The sequence below is a fragment of the Chlamydotis macqueenii genome, chromosome 23 (assembly GCF_036417535.1).
Source record: "Chlamydotis macqueenii isolate bChlMac1 chromosome 23, bChlMac1.mat, whole genome shotgun sequence".
NCBI classification, from domain to species: Eukaryota; Metazoa; Chordata; class Aves; order Otidiformes; family Otididae; genus Chlamydotis; species Chlamydotis macqueenii.
The window spans coordinates 7,401,087-7,415,101 of NC_141578.1; the positions used below are offsets into that span (position 1 = coordinate 7,401,087).

The 14,015-nt window shown below is 39.2% G+C and overlaps 1 protein-coding gene across 4 annotated transcripts in view; it reads right to left on the reverse strand.

The window, feature by feature from the left end:
• The window catches only part of NGF (nerve growth factor), a 31,188-nt gene extending 18,987 nt beyond the window's left edge, over window positions 1-12,201 (reverse strand). For 3 of the 4 annotated variants that reach the window (XM_086765429.1, XM_086765431.1, XM_086765432.1), the window contains exon 1: window positions 11,825-12,201. The gene's annotated coding sequence lies outside the window, so the exon portion shown is untranslated. Of the gene's footprint in view, window positions 1-6,372; window positions 6,953-11,824 lie in introns of all 4 variants that reach the window. The other variant, XM_086765430.1, reaches the window with a different exon arrangement.
• Window positions 12,202-14,015: the final 1,814 nt, after the last annotated feature.

A 14,015-nucleotide genomic window follows, 5' to 3' on the forward strand; every position in this document is an offset into this window, starting at 1 on the left:
AAATGTTTCAAAATATCACCCATGAGTTTTAGATAAAATGAAAAGTAGGGATAATCTCAGTCAAGCAGTTAATAGCTTCCTGAAAACTTGTATTGTTCTTTGCAATAATTTGAAGATTTTCACTAGGGCTCCCTCCAAGTAGAGGAACTTTATTTCCATTTTGTAGGTTTACGTTACGTCACAGTGTAATGTACAGATTAACAGACTGGAACATGGCACCTACCCTCTCTCACATTCTTTTTTCTGAATGATGCTGCAGTGCTGCCTTGTTTCTGGAAGAGATAATTTGCAGAGCCTCTAGGAATCAAAACAAGTTTTTAGAAGCTTTTTGAGAGATAATTAATACCAAACTACCCAACCTCTTGCAGATATTACTACAAGCAGCAAAAATCACACCTGGAAGGGAAATGGAGTATTTTCTAGTTAAGTCAGTAGGTTTTTTTTTTTTTTTTTGAGAGATTTAATCCCAAAAGGATATTTCTATGGATTTTGTTTCTTACTTCTAGCTAAAATTGTTTCAAATAGGAGCTGAAGACAGATTATGTCATTTTTTTTTTCGCAAGAGTTTGTCCAGTTGAAAGTAACAGTGGTTGTTTAACTACTTGTCTGGTTACTGATGTGCCCCAGGTTGTGTGCAATGATGAAAAATTTATCATCAACACATCTGTAAATGAATCATATTTTTTCCTGCACCCACATGATTGCACAATTTTACTGACTGCTTGCTTTGATGAATATTTGATATTTGTTATGTGAAGCTATTCCATCACATTTGTAATAGCGGAAATTCCAAGCACATGTGACACCTTAGAAAGCTGTTACACTTAATGCATTCAGAATCATTTTGTGACCCAATACAATATGACACAGTAGTCTTCTTTAATTACCAGTCGTATAAAGATAAAAATTACAACACAGACATCTGGCCGCAAATCATGCACCTGGATTAAAAATTTTGTTATCTGGCTGTACTATACTATGTAGCACAGACTGCGCAAAGCACGTGGTACAACCCTAGGTAAGATCCATTATTCCAAAGTGAGCAATTACTTTTCTTTCTTGGTTTTTTTTTTTTCCCAATAAATTTATGTCATGCCGATAAGGCTTCACCCAACACAAATGCTGGAAATGGAAGATTCTTCCTTTTCGTTCTTATTTTATGATTTGTTGAATGACAGCATTGTTGGGAGAAAAGTGAAATAAAGCTGAAGGAAATAGGAGAAGGAGGTTAAAGAATTTTGTCAGAGCTCTTCTTCAGAGTTCAGTTCTGTTTCCTCTGCTTTGTGCCTTACCACGAGTCCATGCTGCATTGCTTCTAGAACAGGTAGTTTGGAGCTCTCCCATATGAGTATGGAAGGTGCAAAGGGATATAAATTCTCATTTTGAATTCACACTGGACCTTTTACTAACAGTAACACTTGTGAAATGACACTGTCTTCTGAACCCTTGACCCAATGACCCTTGGAATTGTTGAGTGTCAATCACATCTGACATCTGAAGGTTAGAGGTTTTAAAGCTAATAGGTTTCTACATAAAGATAATATGTTAAAGATAATATGTTTGTACAAGTTTGATGAAAATGCGGGATAGGTAGAGGTCCTGACCAAAATAAAACCTATGTGTTAGAGATCCATCTGATTAGAGAATTTATGTTAGGGTAGATATATGTACCTGTGTCCCCTAAAAGTTATTCAGACTTCACGGATCCTTGCAAATTTAGTAGACACTAGGAAATCTGACCACCACGGAGAACAAGGTTTCATTATTTCTGCTGCTTATTGTACTGCTTGTTTTAATATTGTGAAGGAACTGAAGTAAAAATACAAACCCAATGGAACAGAGAAGGGTAGACCCTGAGCTATTTAACATGTGTGTCCATGACTTGCAGCAACAAATAATATTTGCAATTAATGTAAATATGGAAATTATGACAAAGAAGAGGAAAAAAACTTTTCATAGACCATTATGGATCACTTGGTAAATGGAGCATAAGCAAACAACACGTTATGAAGCAGCCAGTATATGGTAGGAATACAGAAATGTCATCCATAGATGAACAAAGAATACCAGCCTTGCTTACAGGACTGGAGTCTTTATTATGGGAAGGAGAGAGTATAAAACAACCTTGAATTAATCTTAGATAATTGACTGAAAAATAATTGGCTCCATGCTGTACCCACAGTAAGAAGAGTTAAAACAGATAAAGAGGCAATTTTCTCTCTGTACTTATTTATTTCTCCTGACACAATTTGTGTAATTTGTCCTTCCAGGTAAGAAGTGCAGTTAGTATGATGAGTTTTGCTGAGGGAAGTGAATAAAATTGCTAACACTGTGATCAGAAGAAAGAATAATCAACTTATTCCCTGTTAAAGAGAACCACTTTAAAGTACTATCAGTACATGAGAATGAGTGTGCTGGACCAACTGAAAGGCTCATCTTGTCGATCCTGTCTCTGACAGAGGCAAATAAAAGATCCTTAAGGAAGTGTCTAAGAGCAAGGTAGGCATACAGTGGTACTTTTCCAGCCACTCTCCCGTCCTCTGTGGTGTTTGGATGAGCAGCTTTCTGTGACAAAAGTTTCTGTGCTTTTAAAATTTGCAGTGTGTTTCCCTTCCATGTACCTGTCTAGCTATTCCTCGAATCCGTTAACATTTTCAGGAGCAAAATACTTTCTGACTAGGAGTTCTACAGCTTAACTACATGGTGTGGGAACAACTGCTCCTGTTGTTATTGAACCTGTCATCAGGTGGTTCCCTTTGATGCACTCAGCTTTTGTAGTGGCAGAACCACCAAGCATCTTCTGAATCTGTCCACGATTTTAAGCCGCTTTGGGCTTCTACTGTTTGGCTTAAGTCCAAAAATACGGTAGTGGGGAGAGCTGAAGAGTTGGGCCTAGCCCCCAGTACAGCAACCAGATAGTGAGGAAGGAACTTAGCCCATGAAAGGATATCTTTTTAATATGTGATGGAAGCACCTAACCTGAACTCTTGGTCAAAGGCAGTATTTGATAAAAAGAGGAAATACCAAAGCTGATAACTGTGACCTGCAGACAGCTGGAAAGAAAAAGCAAAAAAGAAACCCCTAAAACAAAACCAAAAACCCGACACTTACTAATGAGAGAAAGAACGGGTGGTGTCTCATATGGAAAATCTTGTGGTTGTTGAAACAGTAATAAATAGAGGCCATTATAACATGGACATCATTCTTCATCACTGGAGCCAATTTGATTCTTACCTAGGAGACTGAATGTCACTCATAATGCTGTTCCTTGGTTCTGAGTCCCTTAAAGACCTGTGTGGCTGTACTCTGCTCATCCCCAGAATTCTGCATTGATCACATCTATCCGAGAAAATAATATTGCAGGAAGTTTGCTGTGTGTTAATGAATACTGAATCCTAGTCTTCTAGTAAATGGTACATCCTTCTTTGAGCAGGACGCTGAATCAGATGACCTCCTGAGGTCCCTTCCAGTTTGATTTATTCTTTGATTCTACACTTCTTCTCAGCGTTTGAAAGCCAGGTTCCTCAGTGAACCCTGTATAACTTGACTTGCTTAATTTGTTCTGTATACCGTTTTTTTAACAAAAAAAAAATTATTTATATTTGTCACTTTGAAGTATTTTCCATGTTAAAAGTTCAACACAAAGCTTAGTTCTTTTCTAGATCTGTGAAGATGGTAGCAATAATTAAAAAAATTTAAAAGAAAGATTTAACTATGCACTTATTTTTCCCGCTACTTAAGAATTCTTAGGAGATCAGAGACAAACAGAAATGTTTACAAATATGACATTTTCTGGTGATGAGCAATCTGAACAAATTTGTCAAACATGATGCTGTAGGAGGTGTCCATAATTCTACTTGTGTTCATAAAGTGCTAGCACAAAAAAAAAAAAAAAAAAGACAGAAAGCCATGGAAAACTTAAGATACCTTCTGTGTTCTTAATTTTAGATGTGGAATTTTCTGTTCTCTTACTGGTATTTAAGGACCATATACCCGTTTATCACAACTCTTAAACGATTTCCTTAATTCAGACAGAAAGCTGCAGCTTTTGCAATGCAAAGCGCTACCACTGTCAGTGGGCAAGGCAGGCAGTAGGGAGTACTTCCTTTATTCATGCATTCATGCGGGACCTGTGTGCCTCATTCAGCGTTCTCCAGCAAGGCACCTGCTAGTAAAGTAATGGAAGTAAAATAAGCCTGTACTTGGGTTACTGAAGTGATAACCATGCAAACCTACGGAAACTTAATATATGAGTACAAAACAGAATAAAGTCAATGGTTACTTGGGAATCCATTGCCTTTCTAGATAATCCAAAAATAGCTCAAATGTAATGAAATGTAGCTATACAAAGTAAAAGCAACAATCCCTATATCCACATGCATATTTAATTCAAAAGAATTAATGTGTTGATGTATTTCAAAACATTTAAATTCCCTTAAGATTTCATGTATATGTGTTTGTCTCATAGGTTTTGAGCACTTCACACTCTTAGTGTACTTTATTCCTTGAGATCTGTAGAGATAAACAGCAGTAAAATTTGAATGGAGTATGAAACTCTACTGAGTGTGAATTATTAGAAAGCATTTCTTTTGTTTGTTTCTGTCTTACCAAAACCTTAGGAACAAATGGACACAAATTTAAACACAAAAGCAGCATGTACAGTTTGTTTCCTAGGAACACCCAGGAATGCAAGCGGAAGCTGACGCGAAATACAACGTAAATTAGCATACTTCTCTTAGCAAGTGCCCTGTAGAACACATTAATTGTGAATATCTCAGTTTTTAAATGCACAATTTTCAGTTCCTGCGATCAAATTTCTAAAGCTGTTGTGCTCACAACCTCCATATGGATTTTCGGATGCTTCAGAACCTGCTAAGCGGGTCCTAAATACAACACACAAATACAGTGCAACACAAAAGTTGCTGCTGCTTTTGAAAAAAAAATTGCCCTGTCTTTTGTAGATCATCCTGCCTTGAAGCAAATTGTCCTGTGAAGTTACAAGGTTTGAGCTGCAGCTGCCTGCGGACTGTACAGTGTAGCAGTCCATCAGTTGCAGTTAGAAAGTTTGTTCCATACATCTAAATAAGATGAAAAAATTCTACATTTTCAGAGATGGCTATTCTGTGCCTCCTTGCCGATTATTAATGAGGGAAAATGCCATTGTTGAAAGCCTGCTGTGTAGAAGTGTTAGTTTTCAGTCTGAAATACAAAATCACCAGAAAATTAAGGATATGGACGGCTACAGTGACAAAAGACATCCGTGCTTGCGCAGCTTGGTGGTTGTCTTGCCTGCTTGCCCGCTGCAGCTGATGTGCCCTGCTGACCCTCCCTAAAAGACACAGTGGAATCTTTTTCATGATGAGTGAAAAGTACAGTTTGTAAGTAGGACTGAATCTATAGTTATGTTCTTCAGAATTGTGAGTTGTTCTTGAACTGTGTTAAGCAATTAATAGTTCAGATGAGCCATCTGTACGGCGGTGGTAATGCATGCGCCTTGAACACCTTGCTGGTCTGGGGCTGTTACACAGAGTGTCTCAAAAGGATCGGGAAATAATGGGCAGGAAATGATGCATTTCTGAAAATGCAGGCTGCGTCATTCACCACAGGGCAGATCTCGTTGTGAACAAGCGCAGGTCTTTTTTCATACCTGAGTCATCCAGCACATAAAGGCTTCAAAAAAATAAAAGATGGGTTTCAAAATAGAGGAACACATATTCTGTGAGCCAGAGCTGTTAGATATATCGTAATCAAAGTAATATATAGCAATGAGGTGCTTGGCAAATTTCCATCACAAAAATTTCTGAATTTCTTTTTTTTTTTTTTTTAAGCGCCTGGATTGCATGTGGTTGTATAAAAAACAAACTAAAGACAATCAAAGTAAATCAGTGAACCAAACCACAAAAAAAAAAAAAATCTGTCACCTTTCTACCTATACAATAGAGGAAAAAATATGAAACAATAAAGAGGAAAAAATCAAAATAGTAATTTTTAGACTAGCAAAGCCATACTTACCAAACAGAAAGCTGTGAAAGAAAGAATTTGCTTCCCAGCAGTATTTATACTGGGCTAATTTACTCGTTGGTCAGAAGTGTCAGAAACAGTTTAATCTTTTATTAGTTTTCTAAGGAGTTAACTAACTGAGCTAAATAATTTTTTGTCGTGTACTCTTAAATGCAGCAAGGTTTCTCACAAATATGGCAGTTCAAAATAAATGACCAACCCTGAGTGTAAGAAGCAGATTAATTTTATCAATTATTCATTCCTTTCATTCCTGGAAGGAGCTTCGTATTTGCATAACTGAAATGGTCATTATGATTTTGTCAATAATAAGTAAACCAAGGCCCAGAAAAAAAGTCAAAGAAATTCTCTTACCTTATGTTTGATTTTTTCTGTCTTGGTGCTTGAATGTTTTTCCACTGAAATCAGTGGGAGTTTTGATATGTAACAAGTCAATGGGAGCAGAATCTAATCTTTTATTAGCATGTTGTTATGGACCCTATGGGAACAGGACATTTGGTTTTGGAGCCAGAAACATAAATTAAGGAAAGATTTTTTGGAGTCAGTTTAACGGTCCGTGTTCAATGTTCAGTTTTAGAAAATCCCTGAACAAAAGAAGTCTTGAACTACGTCAGGTGGTCTGGTTACTGCAGGTATGATTTCTGACTGATCAGAGCTGTATCCAGAAAATACTTGTAGGGACTTATCAGACTGCAGTAGGCTTTTGGGTTGGAAAGTCCAGGCCAGGCAATTCCTCAGGATTTTTGCTGCACGTTGTCACCATCTCACAGTTTCTTCCAGGGACTACCCCTATGAAATGTGGAAGCCATGTTCATGTGGTAAAACTGATCGCAGCAGCAGCAGAGTTTGAGTCTGATAGGTCTTGATTTGGGTCATCTGATAGTGTCAACTAGTGTGTCATAAAATCTCAAAGCATTGTTGTAAATGCAAGAGCCTAGGGGAAAAAAGAAGAAAGGCTCTTTACTGGGCAATAAACATTGCCTCCAAGATAAGAAGGCTTCATTCATTGAACAATGGCACAGGAAATTCAAATGATGCTACAGAAGCCTGGCAGTAAAGCCATCAAGCATATTATTTCAAAGTACCTCATGCAGTCATTTTAATTTTGGATTTAGATAATATACCAGAGAAGTCTCATTTGTGTGTGTTTATGTTTGTTGGGCCTGACTTCTACTTGCATAGAGTGATTTTCATCTTAATATCTGTATGCAGGCTCAAAATACTGAGCAATGTTTTTCATATTTTCTCCTGCTGTACAGTAATGATGTAATTGAAATGTCTTTCACATTAATATAGTCACACAGACATTAAGCCTGAAAGTTTCCAAGTGCTGTATCTTTCTGTCTCTCATTCTTCTAAACACGCAAGCAGCTATGCAGTGTGGTGTACGTAGGTGTGCCCTCAGAGATGTGCTGACTAGTGAACTGCTGTATTTCCCTGGTGACTTCCCAACTCTCTGCCAGTGCAGTCAGCATCTTACGTCTTCATTTGTGTATTCGTTAAATTTGATTTCATCCCTTCTCCTGTGTCTCCATAATTGTTTATGAGTGCCAGGTGTTAATGTTCCGGCACATTGTAACTCATTTGTAAGTACTTAATAATCTCAGAGAAGCAAAATTTGTGGGCACAAAATCCTGCTTTTCTGCGCAGGAAGTTCTGTATAATTGTAGTGTTCCTTTTTGCATGCTACGGGCTGAAAAACACATTTAATGCATCAACAGCAAGCCAGCTACGCTTGGGGCTGGGTTAGCAAAGTCGGGTTGACATCCGACGTCTCCGCCTTTCAGCCTTGGAATGTGCTGGCGGTTCCTGGCATTCAGGTTTCACTGCATTGCCATTCTCTGGACTGTTGCATTTTGCAGAGTGATGCCGTTCTCAAAGTGAAAAGAATATTGTGGGTGTAATTAATGATGTACAATTTCCATGCTACTTTTTACCTAGATGTATGTATAATATTTTTAGTGAAAGCAGATAGAAAATATTTGAGTTCTGAATAAGGTGTCAGCTCCACAAATAAGGAAGCCACAAAGATATGAGATAAAACTGTATTTTCCCATTTGCAAAATATTTCAGTGAATTTCACAAGATCAACCAGTTACGTACTTTCACAGCCCTTTCTCTATTACTTCAGTCATAACCTATTTAGATGTTGGTTTGCCTGACGAGCTGTAAATCTCAGCGTTCATGTCCTTCTGTAGTGGAAACTTGCATGAACATATGCCTACACGTATTTCTTCAACAAAAATCAAACTAAAGAATGCTGTCTTTACCTTTTCATTTTGCCAGAATCGCCATTCTTTCATTAGCAAACTAGCAACCCATAGTAAGTATTACATAGTCACTTTTCTGCTTGCTGGTATAGCTCACGTATTTGACAGGATGCAACACAGAGGAGGTTAGGGTGTCTGTGCTGGAACGGAAGTTCGTCCAGGTCGGTATTCTGTCTCCTGCAGTGGCTAATAATGTTTAGGGAGTGGTGTGCAAACAGGGCAACCGTATGGGGGTCGTCTCTTCGGTGTACAGTCCCACTCAGCAGCATTTTTGAATCAGATTTCCTGAACCACAGGTAGCGTCTTTGTTTTTAGTGTATCTGATCACTTTCTAACACCCTGCAAACTACAGTATCCTGTGGAAAGGAATTCCATAGCTCAGTTTTGCATGGAGAAAGGACCCACCTTCTGTTGTTTGCCTTGAACCTGCCACCTACTAGTTTTATTTTCCGCTCCTCAGTTTTTGAACTGGGAGGACAGACAGCAGCTGTGTCCTTTTAAACATCTTAAGGACAATTGTGACTATAAATACCTTCATTATACCCCTCCTCAGCCATCTCTTTTCCACACCTAGAAGTCATGATCTATGTGGTTTCTCTAAATGTGGAAAATGTTCCAGGCCTCTCTTCATCCTGCACCTTTTCTTGTTTTACTTTATTCTTTTTCTGAGATGTAAATGATGACCAGAACTATGAGCAGTATTCAGGATGTGGGGAGTATAGGTTTATATCAAGGGTCTGAGATTTTCTTTCCACCAACTAAGTTATGTAGCTTTAGTATTAGTGGAACTGGGCAGAAAAGAGTGGACAAAACTCACGTTAATAGAAACTGCAGTCTCCTGGCAACAGCAAAAATTATCTTGCTTTGCTTGGCTACGTAATTTTTGGTATAAAAACATGCACACACGAATGTTTAATGAATTCAGCAGAGCTGCACAAAGGGCACTGTGTCGGAACAAGGCACACGCATCCCACAGGACATCTGTCCCAGAGCAGGGGATGCTTCTGTCATAGAAATGCTCTTAAATACATTGACCTCTGTGGCTGGGCTCAAGTCAAATTCAGCACAGGGAGAATTTCCTTCTTACTGTGAAAGTGCAGTTGTAATAGCATTGTTATGCGTGCCTTTCACTTTCTTTACCATGAGGCAAGTTTCATGGGAAGAGGTGCTATCTGACATTTCTGTGAGATTTATCAGTTGATCTAGTGAATGTTTTGGTTTGTGGTCACTTTCTGAATAAGGCCTTAAAGCTTCTTTCTGTGGGAGAGCAGTGCCGGCAGAGGTCCCCGGTGCTGTGGCCAGTTTGAAGGGGTGGCATTTCACTAGCTTTTAGTGGGCTGAGATTTGGAGGCTAGACAAATATTTCTGAACCCACCAGTCCAGTATTGACTTGTGGTGTTAGAATATTGAATCTTTTGGAATGAAAGCATGCATTTTATTAACACTTTATTTTTTATCAGCTGAGTTTGTTCTTAAAATACAGACTAGAAAAATGGCAGAATTATGTTAACTTCTTTCAATTACCAATATTTTTTCCAAATGCCTTTAATTTAATGTAATTAATTGTAAGTAATATGTGTTCAATATTCTGTTAGTCCTAAAAGCATTTTGTAAAGAAACAGAAAACCAATTAATAGGAGTTGTGTTTAAAAAAACATTTTTATGTGGCAAAGCCATGGAGCAGTAGGGGAATTTATGAGACTTATTCTATTGATTGAAATAATCTAATTTTAAAATATGTTCTATCTGACCGTTGTTCTACATGTCCTGTTAAATAAAGACATTTTACACTTGAAAATGCTAATCTGAATAGATATTTTAGGTATTTTTCTAACCTGATTTTTAAAATTAACATCTCATGGTAGTTATGTAGACTGCCTAGTTATTCTATGTAAAAATTATTTACTTAGCATATGGATTAGAATAATCTTTTGGGCTCATTGTAATTCTCCACTGAACTTAAATGAAGACATCTGAAAAGATAATTTAAGCTTCTGATTGAGAAAATGGATGCTCTTCAGCTAAGAGGATAAGAAAAAAGAAAGCTATGGTTACTTTCTTTACTGCCTTATTGTGAGACTGACAGACTCCTTTAGAGTGAGTGGCCGGGATTGATCACGATGTGAAATCACTGTTACTCTACTGCACAGATTCATCAGGAGGGCTCCTCTCCAGACCTTGCTGAGAATTGCTAGAATATGATTCACATATATAATTATTAATATATCTAAAGGCCAAATCTTGCTTATCATACTCATATGAACACTCCAGTTTATTTGGTTCTTCCTTCCATCACTGTAACCTCTTTGTGAAAGTGCAGAAAATATTGTAACCTTCCGAGTTTCAGACAAATGCCTGAAATGGTAGTTGTCAGGGTTATTTTTAAAAGTCTGTATTCCGTAATATGTGAAGCAGCTCAGAGTGCGAGGAGTGTGAACGTACAGGTAAGTTAGCCTCCTCTCTGTCTTTTTGTAGGTAATTGTCATGTTTTATTTTGACTTAGCAAAACAGTGCCCAAGAGACTTTATTGTGATACTCTAATGCATGAAAACACCCATAAATTATCTAACAGTTACAATGCAACTTCAAAGTTGTGACAACTTGGAAAACTAGCCTGACAAGCATGCTCACTTTCGCTGTTTTTCTAAAACTTCTATATGCTTATATTCTTGAGCATATAAGGAGAATTTAAAGTGAAGAAAGCAACTGAAGCACAAACACTTTTTGTTCTCAGCACACAAATTCCTTCTGCCTCCCTGCCTGGGGTCCCATTTTTGTCTGACAAAAGTGTATCAGATAAAACAGCTTTATCACTGGCTGTAAATCAGTAAATGCTGTGGGTTTCATCCTGTCACTGGCAGGCAGGCAGCGGGGAGTTCATACGCCCTTCCAAGCGAGGTCCTGGAGGCAGCACAGTCTCTAGTGAAGTACTGCTAAGCCTGTGGCTAACAGGTTTCTGCCTTGGGCCAGTCACACTTTGATTTACCAGAATTGCTATTTATTCATGTTAGTAAAGAAAGAAAGGTGTTCTTATGTAGAGTAGAATTATCGGGGGGGGGGGGGGTGGACCTTTCAAGTAAGCCTTAATATTCAGAACAAAGACAGTATAGAATTTTCGTATAGGTGTAACTGCTGTACGATGGAAATAAAACTAACTTCTCATATACCTGGATAAAAAGAATGAGAAGAATACTTGCGCTTCTCTAAGATTAAGCTGTTTGTACTAAAGATGGTTTTAAAGCTTTAAGGTTAAACACAAATGCTTTATGAACACCTTCCAGATGTGCGTGCCATTTAACCTGCGTTAGCAGATGCAGTTTTCAGTTTCACTACACCGCGCGTTTCTTGCAAATGCTGTTTTTCAGCAACGAGCACTCCGTATTTCAGAGACATCTGCTCTGTTCCTCCTCAAGAGAGCGGAAAACGCTGCACAGCAAAAACACACTTGCCTAATTTTGAAGATGCCGAACAAACTTCCACGACCGGGGCGCAGCCGCGTTCCGCGCGGTGCGCGCCGCCCGCCGCGGGTCACTCACCTCAGAGCCGCCCCGCGCCGCGCGGGGTCCGCAGGGCGTCCCGGCTGCTTTGTGCTCCGCAGCACCCTAGTCCGCGCGGGCCCTCCCGCGCCGGAGGAGCCATCCGCCGTCCCCCTGCCGCCCCAGCCCCATCCCCGCTCGAGGCTCGGCGCTGCTCTGACTCACGGAGCGGAGCTCCCGCCGGGTCCTAGTGCTGCGGGGGGGGGGCGCGCGGACCCGCAGGAATGCGGCCGCTGGCGCGGTGCCTGCTCCGTGCCGTGATGCACAGATGTGCGGTGAAAGTTTCAAAGCGTGCGCTGGTTGTATGACTGTGCATACATAATGCCGAGGAAAACCGCCAGTTTCCTGGTTCCACTGTCAAGAGCTGAAATCCTCTTGAAGGGAGGTTCTGTCTTCAGCCTTCTACTTTGCGTCTTAATCCTTGCACTGAATTTAAAGATGAGAGCTCACAGAAGGAAACTCCGAGCTCCCTGCTGAATGGGTCCTTTTGAAAATAATCTCTAGAGCCCTTTACTCATGCCATGAATCTGTAAATAAACATACAGGAACACTAATAGTTAACTGGTGAAGCAGTGGACTGGGTTCCCTGCAAAAATTGTGCAGTCCCCATTATCAGCTGTCTTTAACAGGGGTCAGCCAAACACTGATCTAGAGTAGCAACCCCTTCTGCCATTATATTCTGTGTTTAACGTGCTTACCTTAAGCAACAAAGAGATATGGAATTGTTTTCTATTGTGTTTGTGGAGGAGGATTAAGTACTTTACAAGGAAACAACAGTGTGCGTTAAGCACTGATAAATATAGGAAAGAATTGCAAAAGTGAAACATTCTATAAGATACCCTCAAAAAAGTAAGTTGGCTAAAAACTCTAAAAAAACTTGGCTAACTTGTAGAGAATTATGAAGCAACCCCTTAGAATGAGATAGTTCTCATTCTGGCATAGTGTAACCTTTGTAATTAAACAGACACAAGGAAAAAATTTAAATTGTACTCCATTAGAAAGCAGACCACTGCGTTTTATCTTTGTAGAAATAATCAAACATTTTTTGATTCCATCCAGAAGAGGGCAGCCATCTGGAGGGACTTGTCCTTAAAATCCTTCGGGGAAGGGACACATGTGTGGAAGGTACTACGTAAAGGCACAGAGCAAGATGGCAAAGTAGCTTTTAGATAATAATGTTTCTTATTTGCTACACGAATATGCTGCTTTCTGAACTTGAAGCAAATATATCTTATATTTTGTTAAAACTAGCAGACAAACCTTAAATTTCTTTCCCACAGTGCCAAAGATAACAGTGGCCTTAGTGCTAGGCTGTTTCTTGAAGGTGGTGTACACTTAAAATTGCTTGAAATATCCTCAAGGAAATTGCAGCACAAAATGCTTGATGCAAGTGCTAAAATTACATTCCCAATTTGCCAGGATTATGCAGATTGCTTAGTTTCTCTAGAAGAAAAATGCTTTCCACACATGATAGTGGTCACAGGCCTAAGTGTGATGTCTTCATTTACACAGCCAGCCATCAGAGTTTCTGAAAGTTTTGCCTGTAAAACTTGACCTTGGGATCTGGGTTTAGCTTCATATTTCATTGCAAGAATGCCAAGCTGTTCTTGTGTTGAGCATTTGTCTCGCTTCATTAGACTATCCTCAGATTAGGACTTTGTGCTGGAAAATTTGAAAGCATTATAGCCCATTGTTAAACAGCATCACCACGGAGATAAAGATATACTTTTTTTTTTTACTTAAAAGTTAGTGTACTCTTGTGTTTAGCATCTCTACAACTGATATATTGGCCAGACCTGCCTGTTTTTTCTTAAAACTGTGGTCACAAAAGCTCATTTGGACACAATAATCAGTAATATACTGTGTTTGTTCTTAACCTGTATCAGAAGCATTTATTTCTGTCTTGAAGAAATCCTCCTCTTGTACCTTATTCTTTTACCTCTTGAGTTTACAGCAGCAGGCTGGTACAAGCAAGCAAGCAAGCGAGCTGCAACAATCCCTGGGAAAAAGCACTAGCTTGTGTTCTCTTTATGTTCCTGTGTAACCCAAACAAACACCATTACAGCTTTTGGAGTGGGTGCGGCCCCACAGGCACACTGGTAATGCACAGAAGAGTGCCTGATCCCAGGTGGACTCCTGTACTCTGAGCTGAGCAGCTGAAAGCATTGCACGGAGATCATGGATCTTTCTC